Below are 15,504 nucleotides of genomic sequence, written 5' to 3'. Positions count from 1 at the left end.
GGCTGTATACCTGTATAAGCTGCATACATTAATTAATGCCATCATCATTTCAGCAAGAAAGAATCCAGATAGGCTGCACACCTACATAGAAGACATTTATGTACCTTCAAGATGGCAAAGAATGCCTTTGTGTTGTTGATGAACATGCCCTCTACCTCCTGTGGGCCAAAGTGTGGGGGCTCATGGTCATATTGTGGGGGCTCATGGTCATATTTTGGGAACAACACACAAGCAGCATAACATTCAGCTACATTCATCAAGATAATAAAGATTAGAGTGTTATAGCAGCTCCCTCTCAGCTCGTTCCTGTTGTGTGTTCGCTAGGGCTAGGTTTCCATGATGTTGTCAAATGACAGATGAGTTTGTTTAAAGTCTGCCTCCTCAACCCACCCAGACCTTTGCTAGTGTGCATTACTGGGGCTTTTTTAAATTATTGTACTTGAAGCATTTTCTGGCTGGATTGGAGAGAGACTCAAAAACGTACTCCCACTTTCCTGCCTTTTGACACAATATAAAAAACACTCTATGAGGAATATATAACAGAGTTGAGGTGGAGTTTCTGCAACACTATGCAATATTATTTTTTTTGCACGTAGCTGAATAAATATGAGCAGGAAGAGCAATGTCACTGGTGTGCAATTCCCCAAGCCTCAGTCATAAGCTGCCATACTCCCACCCATAAGAGGAGCAGGGCACGCTCATCAACAAACATGAGCCCCTTTTATTAATTAAACTTTAAAAGTTACATATGACTAAAGGCCACACCAACTTCAAACATTTTCATATAAACCACACCCTATAGTTGTAAAAATATATGATGTATGTAATTATATCTACAATCAGCATAACTAACCAAGCTAGGACAGCATGCTTTCCATATTTCCCCCATCTGTATCATAATATCCCAACTTCAGGCTCCGAAAGGTAACTTAAAAACACTAAGAATTCTCCACCGCAGGCAGTGAAAAAAATGCAAAAGCCATCAAAAGAAAAAAATCTTATAAAATAAGAGAACCAGGGGGTAATTTTGACTTTGTGCGATAGTGTAAAATGAGTAAAGGCAAATCGGCAGCCTGTTTTACATCTCTCCAGATTTTTATTTCCATTGAAAGTCAACGGAGAGAGATGTAAAATGGGCTGCCGACTCGCTACCATCCATTTTACACTTTCGCCTAAAGTCAAAATTACGCCCCCACCACCACAGAGTGCTAAAAGAGACTAGGTAGGAGATTTCTGAGGCATTGGCAGCCATTCTGAGGGAGTCACTGGACAATGGGAAGGTGCCAATAGATTAGAAACAGACCAGCGTGGTGCCTGTTTTCCCAAAGGGCATCAAAACAGATGCAGGCAACTACAAACCTATTAATCCTACTTCAATTGCACGCAAAATAATGGAATCGATTGTCAACAGTAAACCTGAAGAATATATGTACAATAATCTAGTAAATAGTAGTCAATATGGGTACAGAAAGAGGAAGATTCTGCCTGACCAACCTTCTTGACTTGTGTCACATTTCAGAATGTCTGACAATGCCGCCACGAGGAGGACCTTGGTGTAATGTATGTTAAAAATGCTACATAGAGTTAAACTTGACTCTCAGGCGGTTAAATTTACTGGACAATAGAATCATAGAAGATTACAACATGGAAACAGGCCCTTCGGCCCAACATGTCCATGTCGCCCAGTTTATACCACTAAGCTAGTCCCAGTTGCCTGCACTTGGCCCATATCCCTCTATACCCATCTTACCCATGTAACTGTCCAAATGCTTTTTAAAAGACAAAATTGTACCCGCCTCTACTACTGCCTCTGGCAGCTCGTTCCAGACACTCACCACCCTTTGAGTGAAAAAGTTGCCCCTCTGGACCCTTTTGTATCTCTCCCCTCTCACCTTAAATCTATGCCCCCTCATTATAGACTCCCCTACCTTTGGGAAAAGATTTTGACTATCTACCTTATCTATGCCCCTCATTATTTTATAGACTTCTATAAGATCACCCATAAACCTCCTACTCTCCAGGGAAAAAAGTCTCAGTCTATCCAACCTCTCCTTATAAGTCAAACCATCAAGTCCCGGTAGCATCCTAGTAAATCTTTTCTGCACTCTTTCTAGTTTAATAATATCCTTTCTATAATAGGGTGACCAGAACTGTACACAGTACTCCAAGTGTGGCCTTACTAATGTCTTGTACAACCTCAACAAGACATCCCAACTCCTGTATTCAATGTTCTGACCAATGAAACCAAGCATGCTGAATGCCTTCTTCACCACCCTATCCACCTGTGATTCCACTTTCAAGGAGCTATGAACCTGTACTCCTAGATCTCTTTGTTCTATAACTCTCCCCAACGCCCTACCATTAACGGAGTAGGTCCTGGCCCGATTCGATCTACCAAAATGCATCACCTCACATTTATCTAAATTAAACTCCATCTGCCATTCATCGGCCCACTGGCCCAATTTATCAAGATCCCGTTGCAATCCTAGATAACCTTCTTCACTGTCCACAATGCCACCAATCTTGGTGTCATCTGCAAACTTACTAACCATGCCTCCTAAATTCTCATCCAAATCATTAATATAAATAACAAATAACAGCGGACCCAGCACCGATCCCTGAGGCACACCGCTGGTCACAGGCCTCCAGTTTGAAACACAACCCTCTACAACCACCCTCTGTCTTCTGCTGTCAATCCAATTTTGTATCCAATTGGCTACCCCACCTTGGATCCCGTGAGATTTAACCTTATGTAACAACCTATCATGCGGTACCTTGTCAAAGGCTTTGCTTAAGATAGGGCTTAAGATGTAGAATAAGATTCAGATGGATGCCTAAACCAGCAAGCTTCAGACAATGAAAGTTAGTTTGAACATTTCAGTGATCATGCACATCTATTCTAGGTGGGATGATTTGATTTATTTGAGCTCAGCAGGAGTAGTTACCAGGAGAGTCAGATGAGATGCCGCTTCCTAGAGTCAGAATTAACAAAAAGGAGAGAAAACCCTTGTTCAGGGTCAGTCAGATCCAACAAAGGATGCAAGAAGGCACTTCTTCACCTGAGCTGGGAATTGAGATATTTTTCCCCGCTAGAAATTGACCAATAGAAAATAAAACAAAAAAGTGACTACCCCGTGGTATTTTTAGTTGAATCACCCTTGTATAGTGCCATGAAGTACCGTTTTAATATTATGCTACGCAATAGTTCAAGCCTCATAGCTGAGTTGATATCTAGTATCCCCCTCCCACTGTTCTTGTATTGTGTCTAGCAACCCATGATCACTTTCAGGTTGAAAATTTTTACATTAAACCTATTGTGTGATTCTCTTTCCTGATACACAGCTCTACAGTCCTTTACTGCTGGTACCTCTCCCCGCTACAGTGTTGCTTTTGGTATGGGGAGGGTATGTTTAAAACTGATTATGCAGGGTGGTATCAGGGATGAGAAACTACAGTTATGAAATAAGATTTGAGATATTGAGACTAGAGTAGAGAAGTCTAAGAGGAGATTATAATTTTTTTTAATTATGAAGGGTTTTGATAGGGTGAATATTTCCTTGCTTGGGCAGTCAGGGGTGAAGGGTCATCAAATGAAAATTGTCATTCGGAGAGTGAGGAGATAAGTTAGGAGAAATTTCTTTAAGCAGAGTTGTTAAGAGCATAGAATGCTTTGCCACAGAGCGTAGTTGAGGCAGAAACCATTGCATCTTTTAATGGAAGAATAGATAAACATTTAAGCAATAAAAGATCCAAGGCTTTGGGGAGAGAGTGGAGCAGTGGGATTAGGTTTGGAGTGCTGTAACAAAGAGCTTAGAGGTGGTGGTGTCCTCACAACGTTTATGCTCTTGTCCTTTGTGGTGGTAGAGACCAGAAGCAAGGGAGATGCTATCACAGTAACCTTGGTGAATTGCTGGAGTTCACCCTGTAGATTGTACATACTGCAGCCACAGTGCATTGGTGATGGGGGCTATGGATACTGAGGTGGCAGGGGCACCAATCAAGTGAATTGCTCGGTCCTGGATCATGACAAGCGTCTGGAGTGTTGTTGCAGCTGCACCCATCCAGGCTAGTGATGAGTTTCCCATCACATAACTGACTTAAACCTCGTAGATGATGGAGAGGCTTTGAGGGGTCAGGATATGAGGCACTCACCGCAGAGTGCTCAGCCTTTGATCTGCTCTTGTAGCCATAGTGTTTTACGGCTGGTCCAGTTAAGCTTCTGGTCAGTGGTGATCGCCAATGGCATGAGCTGCTTCATTATCAGAGGAGTTGTGAATAGATTTGAACACTGTGGAATTGTTGCGAACAGCACCACTCCTGACCTTATGATGGAGGGAAGGTCATTGAAGTAACTGAAAGTAGTTGGGCCTAGGATGCTGCCATGAAGAACTCCTGCAGTGATGTCTTGGAATTGAGTTGATTGGCCTCTGACAACCATGATCATCTTTCTTTGTGTCAGGTATGACTCCAACCTCAGAAGGATTTTTCCCTTTGACTCCCCCATCTCCATTGACCTTAGTTTTGTTAGGGCTTCTTGGTGCCATACACATTCAAATGCTGTCTTGATGTTGAGAGAATCTGCTCTTATCTCTCCTCCTGGCAACCATCTTTTGCATCCATGCTCAAATCAAGGTGGTGATGAGGTCTGAAACCAAGTGGTTCTGGTGAACCTGCACTGAGCGTCAGTGAGTAGGTGTCGCTTGATTGCTTGTTGGCACTATTAATAACTCCGCCCATCACTTCACTGATGATTGGGAGGAGAACATAAGAAATAAGAGCAAGCGTAGGCCATACAGCCCCTCAAGCCTGCTCCACTTTCCCGCCCTATCCCCATATCGATTAATTCCCTTAGTGTCCAAATATCCATCGATCTCAGTTTTGAATATACTCAATGACTGGGCATCCACGGCCCTCTGGGGTAGAAAATTCCAAAGATGCACAGCCCTCTGAGTGAAGAATTTTTTTCTCATCTTGGTCCTGAATGGTCGATCTCTTATCTTGAAACTATGACCCCTAGTTCTAGACTCTCCAGCTAGGGGAAACAGCCTCTCAGCATCTACACTGTCAAGGCCTCTAAGAATTTTATACGTTTCAATGAGATCACCTCTCATTCTTCTAAACTCCAGAGAAAATAGGCCCATTCTACTCAATCTCCCCTCATAGGACAACCCTCTCACCCTAGGAATCAATCCAGTGAACCTTCGTTGCACCCCTATAAGGCAAGTATATGCTTCCTTAGGTAAGGAGACCAAAACTATATACAGTACTCTAGGTATGGTCTCACCAGAGCCCTATATAATTGCACACAAGTCTTTGAAGTTGGCAGGACCAGCTGAGAAGGCTGTTAAAAAGGCATACGGGATCATTGGCTTTATAAATAGAGGCATAGAGTACAAAAGCACGGAAGTTATGCTAAACCTTTATAAAACACTGGTTAGGCCCCAGCTGTATTATTGTGTCCAATTCTGGGCACCACACTTTAGGAAGGATGCCAACGCCTTAGAGAGGGTGCAGAGGAGATTTACTAGAATGGTGCCAGGGATGAAAGACTTCAGTTACGTGGAGAGAACAGAGAAACTGGGGTTGTTCTCCATAGAGCAGAGAAGGTTAAGGGGCGAGGTGTTCTAAATCGTGAAGGGTTTTGATAGAGTAAATAAGGAGAAACTGTTTCCAGTGGCAGATGGGTCAGTAACCAGAGGACACAGATTTAAGGTAATTGGCAAAAGAACCAGAGACGACATGAGGAAAAAAAAATTTACGCAGCTAGTTGTTGTGATCTGGAATGCACTGCCTGAAAAGATGGTGGAAGCAGATTCAATAATAACTTTCAAAAGGGAATTGGATAAATACTTGAAGGTGGAAAACTTACAGGGCTATGGGGAAAGAGCAGGGGAGTGGGACTAATTGGATAGCTCTTGCAAAGAGCTGGCACAGGCATGATGAGACGAATGGCCTCCTTCTGTGCTGTCTCATTCTATGAGTCTATGTTGTCAGGGCCCATAGTCCTTGCTGTGGCCATTGCAATCAGCCACTTTTTAATGTCATGAAGAGTAAACTGAATTGGCTGGACACTGGTAACTATGATGGTAGGGACCCCAGAAGGAGGGTGATTAGGATCATCCACTTGGCACTTTTGGCTGACGATGTTTGCAACCACATCAGCCTTGTCTCTTGTAGTCACGTGCTAGGCTCCACCAATGTTGAGCATTGGGATGTTGATGCAGCTTCCTCCTGCTGGTTGCGTGCTTCCCACCACTATTCTCAAGAGGATTTGGTAGGACTGCAGAGCTTTGCTCTGATCCATTGGTTGTGGCACCCCTCAACTCTGACTATAGCCTGCTACTTTTGGTGTTCAATATGCAGGTAGCCCTGTGTAGTAGCTTCACTAAGTTGGTACCTCATTCTAAGTTATGCCTGGTGCTATATCTGGCACACCCTTCTACGCTCCACCAAACTAGAGTTGATCTCTCAGCTTGGTGGTGATGGAGCAGTCAGGAATGTGCTGGGCCATGAGGTTGCAGACTGTAGTGGTATACAATTCTGTTCATAGCCCATAGCGCCTCATGATTGCCCAATTTTGGATTTCTAGATCTATCCTTAGCCTGTCCTACTTAGCATGGTGGTAGTGCCACACTACACAATGATGTCATATCTGCCCCGGAGAGGCAAAAGAATTCATATGTAATCCTTCAAATAAATTGTCAATCCTACGAATATTTTCGCCACCCTTAAAAAGAGTCATCTTTTTATCCACCATGACATTTGGGTTCTGTCATTAGATGCACCAAATCTAGAGCCTGTCAATTTTTCTGTAGTGAAGAGCTGTGACTTCTCAGTGGTTGAATTCATTTTAACCTCATGGAATGGGCTCTCTATAGATAGGCTTCCTGGTAGCATAGTCCTCTGTAATCCAACTATGCTGACAGGATTGGTGGGGATCTCAACCATCCTAACAGAAAGCTAAATTACATTGCCACATTCTACTACTCCCCCCACCATCCCCAACCACCACCACCACCAGCATCCCATTTATTTCTGCTGATCCTGGCTGACATTAAGCAAGATCTCTTTCTCAACAAGAAACAATTCAGGAAGATAGATTTCAAATGTGTAAACCCCAGTGGGGGAGATTAAGAGGGAGCATGGAGAATAAATAGTTAATATGAGGCACATGTGGATTACTTAAAGTGTGTGGCTATATAGTTTACAAGCCTCTTGCCTTTCTACATCCTCAGTTTGTCCTATTAAGGGCATAAAATCTGCCAGGCTAGCAAAAAATATTTGGGGATATTTGGATATACAAAGGCACGGGGTCTCGGCCCAATTAAAATTACATTTTCCAGCCTGATGCTGAAATACAATATGTAGGGCCAAAGTCATTCCTTTTTGCAGTGATACAGACTTCTGGTAGCTCCACTGGTAAAGATATCATGAATAGCTTTTGCCTTGGCACATGTAGTCTGTGTTGAAATATTTTACAGTGGAATTAATATTAACGTAATGGCTGAAGCATAGCTTTCATTATTCCATTTTTGGTGGCACAGCTACCACAATCACCTGTATTCCCTGAAGAGGTTGTGTTTGTCTGGTGATTTTTTTTGCAGTGATGTCATTCATTTCATTTAACACATATTGGTACCAATGCACTGTAGGAAAAATCACACTTATGCTAATCTTTGTCATATGGATTTTGAAGAGAAACTGAAGTTAGGTATGAAATTGGTTAGATACAGGTGATGGGCTAGAAATTGGGCCGTGTAACGCCCATTGTTTATGTGCTACGCAGTCTCCCGAAGTTCCAAAATAGCGTCTGGAATGCGCGCGCGCACTTCTAGCGTTACGTGCGCCAGACGCCATCTTGTTAAAGGGTTTCGTGCACGCACAGATAACGAACGCCAGCAGCATGTAAAGTAGAGAGGATGTGCGTTCGATCAGTGTGCAACGCTGTTTAGAATGATAGACACCATTTTGGCACTTTACGTTCCCCTCAACGCATTGTCTTCGCAACGAACACCTGAACATGTCTTAGACAGCCCGAAGGACCCTGCCCCCTGCACCAGCGCTATTTAAAGGGACCATGCAGGATTTACAGGTTGATGGATTATTGCTTTTGGCTGCTGATGTATTTGTACCTGTTTTTGGAGGTCTCTTATACTTGAATACCAGGATGAGGGGACATAGCCTAACGTTTAGAGCCAGGACTTAGGTCCTGAAGTTAGGTCACAGATCAACCATGATCTCATTGAATGGCGGAAAAGGCTCGAGGGGCTCCTTGTAAAGAAAGAACTTGCATTTATGTAGCATCTTTCATGACCTCAGAGTGTCCTAAAGTTCTTTACAGCCAACAAAGCACTTTTTAGGTGTAGTTACTGTTATATTGTAGGGAAATGCTTGAACTTAGGAAAAGGTACATTTTTGGGGGTTTTATAAGATTCATGTTCCTCCTGGCTCCACAAAAATCTTCCAGTTTGCTGCTGGTCTGTTTTTGCCTTCTCCAGATGCGATCTCCCCTTTCCTTCCCCTGCGCCCCCCCCCCCCCCCCCACCTGCCGCCAACAGGACCTACCTGCTGACTGGCTCTGTATAGAAGCTGGCCAATTTTCCACTGTCCAAAACTGGCAAGCTGTAGCCTCCTTTGTCCTCCTCAGTTTCCTGATAAAATTCAAATGAGGCCTGAATTTGAAAATGGTTTGGACCTTGGGCTGGCGCCAACTTTGCACCTGTTTTCAACCAAAGTTGAACCCTGTGGCGAGGGTAGTGCCCCCTGCGACGCATCTCTCTCTGCGGTTGCCCTCCCTCCTGCTGTGCAGGTGGATGTGTCACAGCACTGTGTTGTGGAGCTCCACGTGTCAGAGGTGGACGGCGTGGCCGGCGAGGCTGGTGATGCTGTTCGCCCTCCGAGGAGGTCATGACTGCAGCTACGGCGGCCCCCATCTGGAAGATGCACATCTGAGGGGGTCTGCAAGGTAGGTACATGTGTCTGGACACCAGGGTAAGTGTGCAAGTTGGTGAATTTTATTGTCAGGAGGAGGGTGGTGAAGGCCAAACTTTGTCCAAGGTGACAGAGTGGCCTCCTGCAATGAGTGAGGGTCTCCCCCCTCCACCTGTCAAATGGACCTTTGCAGCTGCCACAGGCTGATGGCTGCAACATGTCCATTTGAACTGGGAGTGTTTCCCCCAGTACGGGAAATAGTCCCAGTTGTTTGCAAAATCCCAACCCTCCTAAAATATCACGTTAATCAGGTCTCTAAACGACCTGAAATACCTAAATAAATACCTTAAGTGGCACCCCGCCGGCTTTAATTGCCGGCAGGAGTCCCACACGCGGGGGCTGCGCGCGCATGTCAGTGGGGAACCCGGAAATGGGGCGGGTTGGAGCCGGGCTCCCGACCCGCCCCGGGAATCCCCGATTTTCGTAGCCCCCCCACCAGGAACGCATCCAATCGCGGGTGGTAAAATCGAGCCCCATGTGTCTTTCGATGATGTCACCAAGAGACAGCACATGGATGAGGAAGTGGAGGGGAGCCAAGGATAGATCCTTGGGGGATTCCAGGGGTAATGGTGTGGGGCAGGAAAAGAAGCCATTGCTGGAGATGCTATGGCTACGATTAAATAGGTGACAGTGCAACCAAGTGAGGCCAGTCCTACTGAACTGGACAACGGCGGTACACCGGTGGAGGAGGGTGGTGTGGTTTACCACGTCAAAGGCGGCAGAGGGGTCAAGGAGGAAAAGGAGGGATAGTGCCCCACAGTCATAGTCATAAAGGATGTCATTTGGATTTTGGTTGGAGCTGTTTCGGTGCCGTTGAAGGGACAGAAACCTGATTGGAGAGATTCAAACATGGAGTTGCAATAAAGATGGGCACAGATTGGAGAGGCAACAACAAATTCAAGAACTTTGGAGAGGATAGGGAGGTCGGAGATGGGGTGGTAGGACGCAGGGGTCAAGGGTAGGTTTTTTGAGGAGGGGGGTGACGATGGTGGTTCTGAAAGGGAGGGCTAAGAGTACCTGAGGCAAGCAAAACACTTAAAATGTCAGTTGGACAGTTTAGTGGGAATGGGGTCGAGAGAGCAGGAGGTGGGTCACATGGACAAGATAAGCTTGGAGAAGGCATGAAGGGAGATGGGAGAGAAGCCAGAGAAAAACACAGGTTCAGGGCTTGGGCAGGGGGAACATTAGGGGAGGTTTGGCTTGGTGGGCAAGGGGAAAGCTGCAGACAAAGCATTTTCCAAAGATTTTCCCACCTTGTCTAAAAACACTCAGCGTATATATGTCTGGGTGTCCTTTCTTAATGGTGGTGATATCAGTTGTGGGAATCTTGCCACTACATAAGCTTTTCCTGCTTTCTTTCATGTTAGGCTGTGAATGAAGGAACAGGGGAAAGAAAAGAGTGTGAAGTGTATTGCGGTTCCATGCGCACATTTCAGAGACGTAGCAGATGGAATTCAATGCGGTGGGTAGAAATGTGAAACATGCTTCTAACACTGCACTGGTTCAAATTACTACTGCCCCACAAGGAAAGCAAATTGTTTTTTTTAAAAAAAGGAACCATTTTGTGCCTCTTCTGACCCTGACCCAGTTTCCTGCTAGGTTGGCCTGGTGGGAAAGCCACAATCACTTCCCTGCTCGGATCGACGGTTAAAATAGCAGTCAGGCCCTGATGACATCATCAGAGTCTGATCTGTATATTTAAAGAAGGACCCCGTCGGTTTTCAGTGGGTGTCCTTCACGCCTGCTCAGGAGAGCAAGTTAAAATCAATGCCTGCAGGATAGGTGGGTGAGTTCTATGGGTGATTTTGACTGCCTGCCTGGTTTCCCCAGGACAGGCAAGGTTAAAATCACCCCCAGTGTCTTTTTTCAATTTTGAGCTGAAACTGGAAAACAAAAGGTCTGTTATCGACCTCTGACATTCCATTTTGTTGGTCTGAATGACACTGAGGTCTTAAAAGTGACATGGAAATAAACAAATCCTCCTGAACTCATCAGAACTTTCGAAAAATAAATTGTAAATACCTCGTGTTCTTGAGCATCTATGGAGCTAACACATGACAAGTTAGGTTCAGGATAATTATCTGGCTTGCTGTCATCATTAGGTTTCATTGCATAAGCAGTTGGGTCCACATCTCCAATTGGGCTTAACATTTGCAACAAAATCAGTATCTGTGACATATCCTGATTACCAAGTCCTTGTTAGGAGGAGTTTACAAAAAGAGCGCCCTAAAGCTATTTTATACACAGAAAATGTATGGATCACAGAACCTAGAAGCAGACAGAATCAACCAGTGGCAGCCTATGTGCTTGACAGTGTGTAAGATACAGTTGAAGACAATACTTATAAAGCAGTATACCTTTTTGATCATCCAACTTACACTAAGACCGATTACTTTACACACACTGTTGGGGGTGGTGGGATGTTTTCAACTTTGGTTGAAATGTGCGCATGGAACCGCAATACACTTCACACTCTTTTCACACTCTTTTCTTTCCCCTGTTCCTTCATTCACAGCCTAACATGAAAGAAAGCAGGAAAAGCTTATGTAGTGGCAAGATTCCCACAACTGATATCACCACCATTAAGAAAGGACACCCAGACATATATACGCTGAGTGTTTTTAGACAAGGTGGGAAAATCTTTGGAAAATGCTTTGTCTGCAGCTTTCCCCTTGCCCACCAAGCCAAACCTCCCCTAATGTTCCCCCTGCCCAAGCCCTGAACCTGTGTTTTTCTCTGGCTTCTCTCCCATCTCCCTTCATGCCTTCTCCAAGCTTATCTTGTCCATGTGACCCACCTCCTGCTCTCTCGACCCCATTCCCACTAAACTGTCCAACTGACATTTTAAGTGTTTTGCTTGCCTCAGGTACTCTTAGCCCTCCCTTTCAGAACCACCATCGTCACCCCCCTCCTCAAAAAACCTACCCTTGACCCCTGCGTCCTACCACCCCATCTCCGACCTCCCTATCCTCTCCAAAGTTCTTGAATTTGTTGTTGCCTCTCCAATCTGTGCCCATCTTTATTGCAACTCCATGTTTGAATCTCTCCAATCAGGTTTCTGTCCCTTCAACGGCACCGAAACAGCTCCAACCAAAATCCAAATGACATCCTTTATGACTATGACTGTGGGGCACTATCCCTCCTTTTCCTCCTTGACCCCTCTGCCGCCTTTGACGTGGTAAACCACACCACCCTCCTCCACCGGTGTACCGCCGTTGTCCAGTAGGACTGGCCTCACTTGGTTGCACTGTCACCTATTTAATCGTAGCCATAGCATCTCCAGCAATGGCTTCTTTTCCTGCCCCACACCATTACCCCTGGAATCCCCCAAGGATCTATCCTTGGCTCCCCTCCACTTCCTCATCCATGTGCTGTCTCTTGGTGACATCATCGAAAGACACATGGGGCTCGATTTTACCACCCGCGATTGGATGCGTTCCTGGTGGGGGGGCTACGAAAATCGGGGATTCCCGGGGCGGGTCGGGAGCCCGGCTCCAACCCGCCCCATTTCCGGGTTCCCCACTGACATGCGCGCGCAGCCCCCGCGTGTGGGACTCCTGCCGGCAATTAAAGCCGGCGGGGTGCCACTTAAGGTATTTATTTAGGTATTTCAGGTCGTTTAGAGACCTGATTAACGTGATATTTTAGGAGGGTTGGGATTTTGCAAACAACTGGGACTATTTCCCGTACTGGGGGAAACACTCCCAGTTCAAATGGACATGTTGCAGCCATCAGCCTGTGGCAGCTGCAAAGGTCCATTTGACAGGTGGAGGGGGGAGACCCTCACTCATTGCAGGAGGCCACTCTGTCACCTTGGACAAAGTTTGGCCTTCACCACCCTCCTCCTGACAATAAAATTCACCAACTTGCACACTTACCCTGGTGTCCAGACACATGTACCTACCTTGCAGACCCCCTCAGATGTGCATCTTCCAGATGGGGGCCGCCGTAGCTGCAGTCATGACCTCCTCGGAGGGCGAACAGCATCACCAGCCTCGCCGGCCACGCCGTCCACCTCTGACACGTGGAGCTCCACAACACAGTGCTGTGACACATCCACCTGCACAGCAGGAGGGAGGGCAACCGCAGAGAGAGATGCGTCGCAGGGGGCACTACCCTCGCCACAGGGTCCACAGACCGAGGCTCAGCTTCCTGGACCTCTCTGAGCAGCAGTGCACACGGAGGCTCAGAGTCACTCGACATGTAGTCGTGGACATCTGCAGCCTCCTTCATGCCGAGCTGCTCCCGGCTGGCCCGAGCACCATCTTCTTACCTGTCGCTGTCAAAGTCACCACTGCCCTCAACAACTTCTCCTCCACATCCTTCCAGGGTGCCACCGGGGACATCGCCGACGTCTCTCAGTCGTCTGCACAAAAGAGCCCTGCAAATACACCTACACCCACTCTGCAGTGACACAATGGGTGGCATCAGTTGTGGGTCTTCATTGTGATCCTCAGGAAAGGGCATTATTGCACAAACCAGACAAGATTCGCAAAGACGTGGCAGCAGTGGTGACAATATAATATGTAATGTGAGTTGATCAGAAATTAAATACAAATAAAAACCATGACAAACCCTCAAACACCCTTGTGCATCCCCTTCATGCTCACGACACGTTTGCCTTACGCTTCCTACTGCACATATGTGATGCATGCCCTGTGGCTGCAGCAGAGGTAGTGGCAGGTGAAAGAGGTGCATGAGGGGTGAGTATGAGATAGAGCCATGAGATTGTATGAGGATTGGGTTGAGTGGTAGTGGCGGGATGAGTACTGGCGAGGTGAGTAAGTGTAGGTAAGATGAGGATGAGGTTTGAGTGGGTGTGAGGGGTGATGTGACAGAGTAGTGTTGACTGTGCAGGAGGAGATGTGGGGTGGGGGCGGTGATGTGGCAGATGGAGTGTAGGGGAATGAGTAAGTGTACTCACTTTGGCTGACCTACTTAGGTCATTGCAGCGCCTCCTGCACTGTATGCAGGTGGGCGATATGTTGGTGGTGCAGGTGACCTCCTCTGCCACCTCGAGCCAGGCCTTCTTGGTGGCAGAGGCAGGCCGCTTCCTCCCGCCCGCCGGGGGGAAGATCTCTGTCCTCCCCCTCCTCCTCACCCCATCCAATAAGAGCTGGAGTATGGCATCATTAAACCTGGGAGCAGCCTTCCCCCTGAGCTGCTCCATGCTGTAACTTTTTCTATTTCTTGCAGCATCAGTCAGTGGAGGACTGCCTCTTTAAATAGAGCTCCTCCAGCTGACAGATCTTACTGCGCATGCGCAGTCCGCCCGCCGCGCAGCTTAGCAGCGGGGAACCCGGAACAAGAGGTAAGTGGATTCAATCAGCCTGCGATTGCATGCGAAGCAGACTGATTTCACCGGACGCGTTAACCACGCGCCCAATCGACCCCCCGCCGCGAACCTGCCGCCATGATAATATCAGGCCCATGAGGTCAGGTTCCACATGTACGCTTATGGCACCCAGATCTACCTCTCTCTATTTCCCCCCCACCCCACTGCCTCTATGTGGACAGACTACTTGTCTGACATTCAGTCCTGGATAAGCAACAGTTTCCTCCAGTCACATATTGAGAAGGCTGAAGTCATTGTCTTTGGCCCCTGCCATATACTCAGTATCCTTGCCACCGATTCTATCCCCCTTCCCTACTGATTCTATCCCCCCTCCCAGGCCACTATCTCAGTATGAACCAGACTGTTCGCAACCTTGGCATCCTAATTGACCCTGCGCTGATCTTCCAAACCCATATACTCTCCATCACAAAGATTACCTACTTCCACCTCCGTAACATCTCCCGACTCTACCCCTGCCTCAGCCCAATATCTCCTTCTCTGTCTTAGTGCCATTTTTGTCTGATTATGCCACTGAGATTTTTTTTTTATTCGTTCACGGGATGTGGGCGTCGCTGGCGAGGCCAGCATTTATTGCCCATTCCTAATTGCCCTTGAGAAGGTGGTGGTGAGCTGCCTTCTTGAACTGCTGCAGTCCGTGTGGTGAAGGTTCTCCCACAGTGCTGTTAGGAAGGGAGTTCCAGGATTTTGACCCAGCGACGATGAAGGAACGGCGATATATTTCCAAGTCGGGATGGTGTGTGACTTGGAGGGGAACGTGCAGATGGTGTTGTTCCATGTGCCTGCTGAAGGCGGTATATAAAAGCACATTCTTGTTGGTGGAGAAACAAATGTCTAAAGTGGAATGAACCACTGTTTCTGCTGAGGAGGAACAAGGTGACATGACTCTTATGTGTGGTGGCCACAGGTGAAACTTGGGAAAAGGTGTCCCAGATGTATTGCAACTGATTTTCAGATTTCCACGATCCTCTGTGTGAAGAAGTGCTTCCTGATTTCACTCCTGAATGGCCTTGCTCTAATTTTAATTGTGCCCCCTTGTTCTGGTTTCCTCCACCAGAGGAAATAGTTTCTCTTTATAATTTTAAACACCTCAATTAGATCACCCCTCAACCCTCTAAACTCAAGAGAATACAAGTTAAGTTTATGCAACCTGTCCTCAT

The 15,504-nt window shown here is 46.6% G+C and overlaps 1 protein-coding gene across 2 annotated transcripts in view; it reads left to right on the top strand.

The window, feature by feature from the left end:
* jazf1b (JAZF zinc finger 1b) overlaps positions 1 to 15,504 on the top strand; it is a 320,840-nt gene that overhangs the window by 256,826 nt on the left and 48,510 nt on the right. The gene's annotated exons all lie outside the window — the stretch shown is intronic.

This window comes from Heptranchias perlo, chromosome 2, assembly GCF_035084215.1.
Source record: "Heptranchias perlo isolate sHepPer1 chromosome 2, sHepPer1.hap1, whole genome shotgun sequence".
NCBI lineage: Eukaryota > Metazoa > Chordata > Chondrichthyes > Hexanchiformes > Hexanchidae > Heptranchias > Heptranchias perlo.
This window is presented reverse-complemented; position numbering and strand designations above follow the sequence as displayed.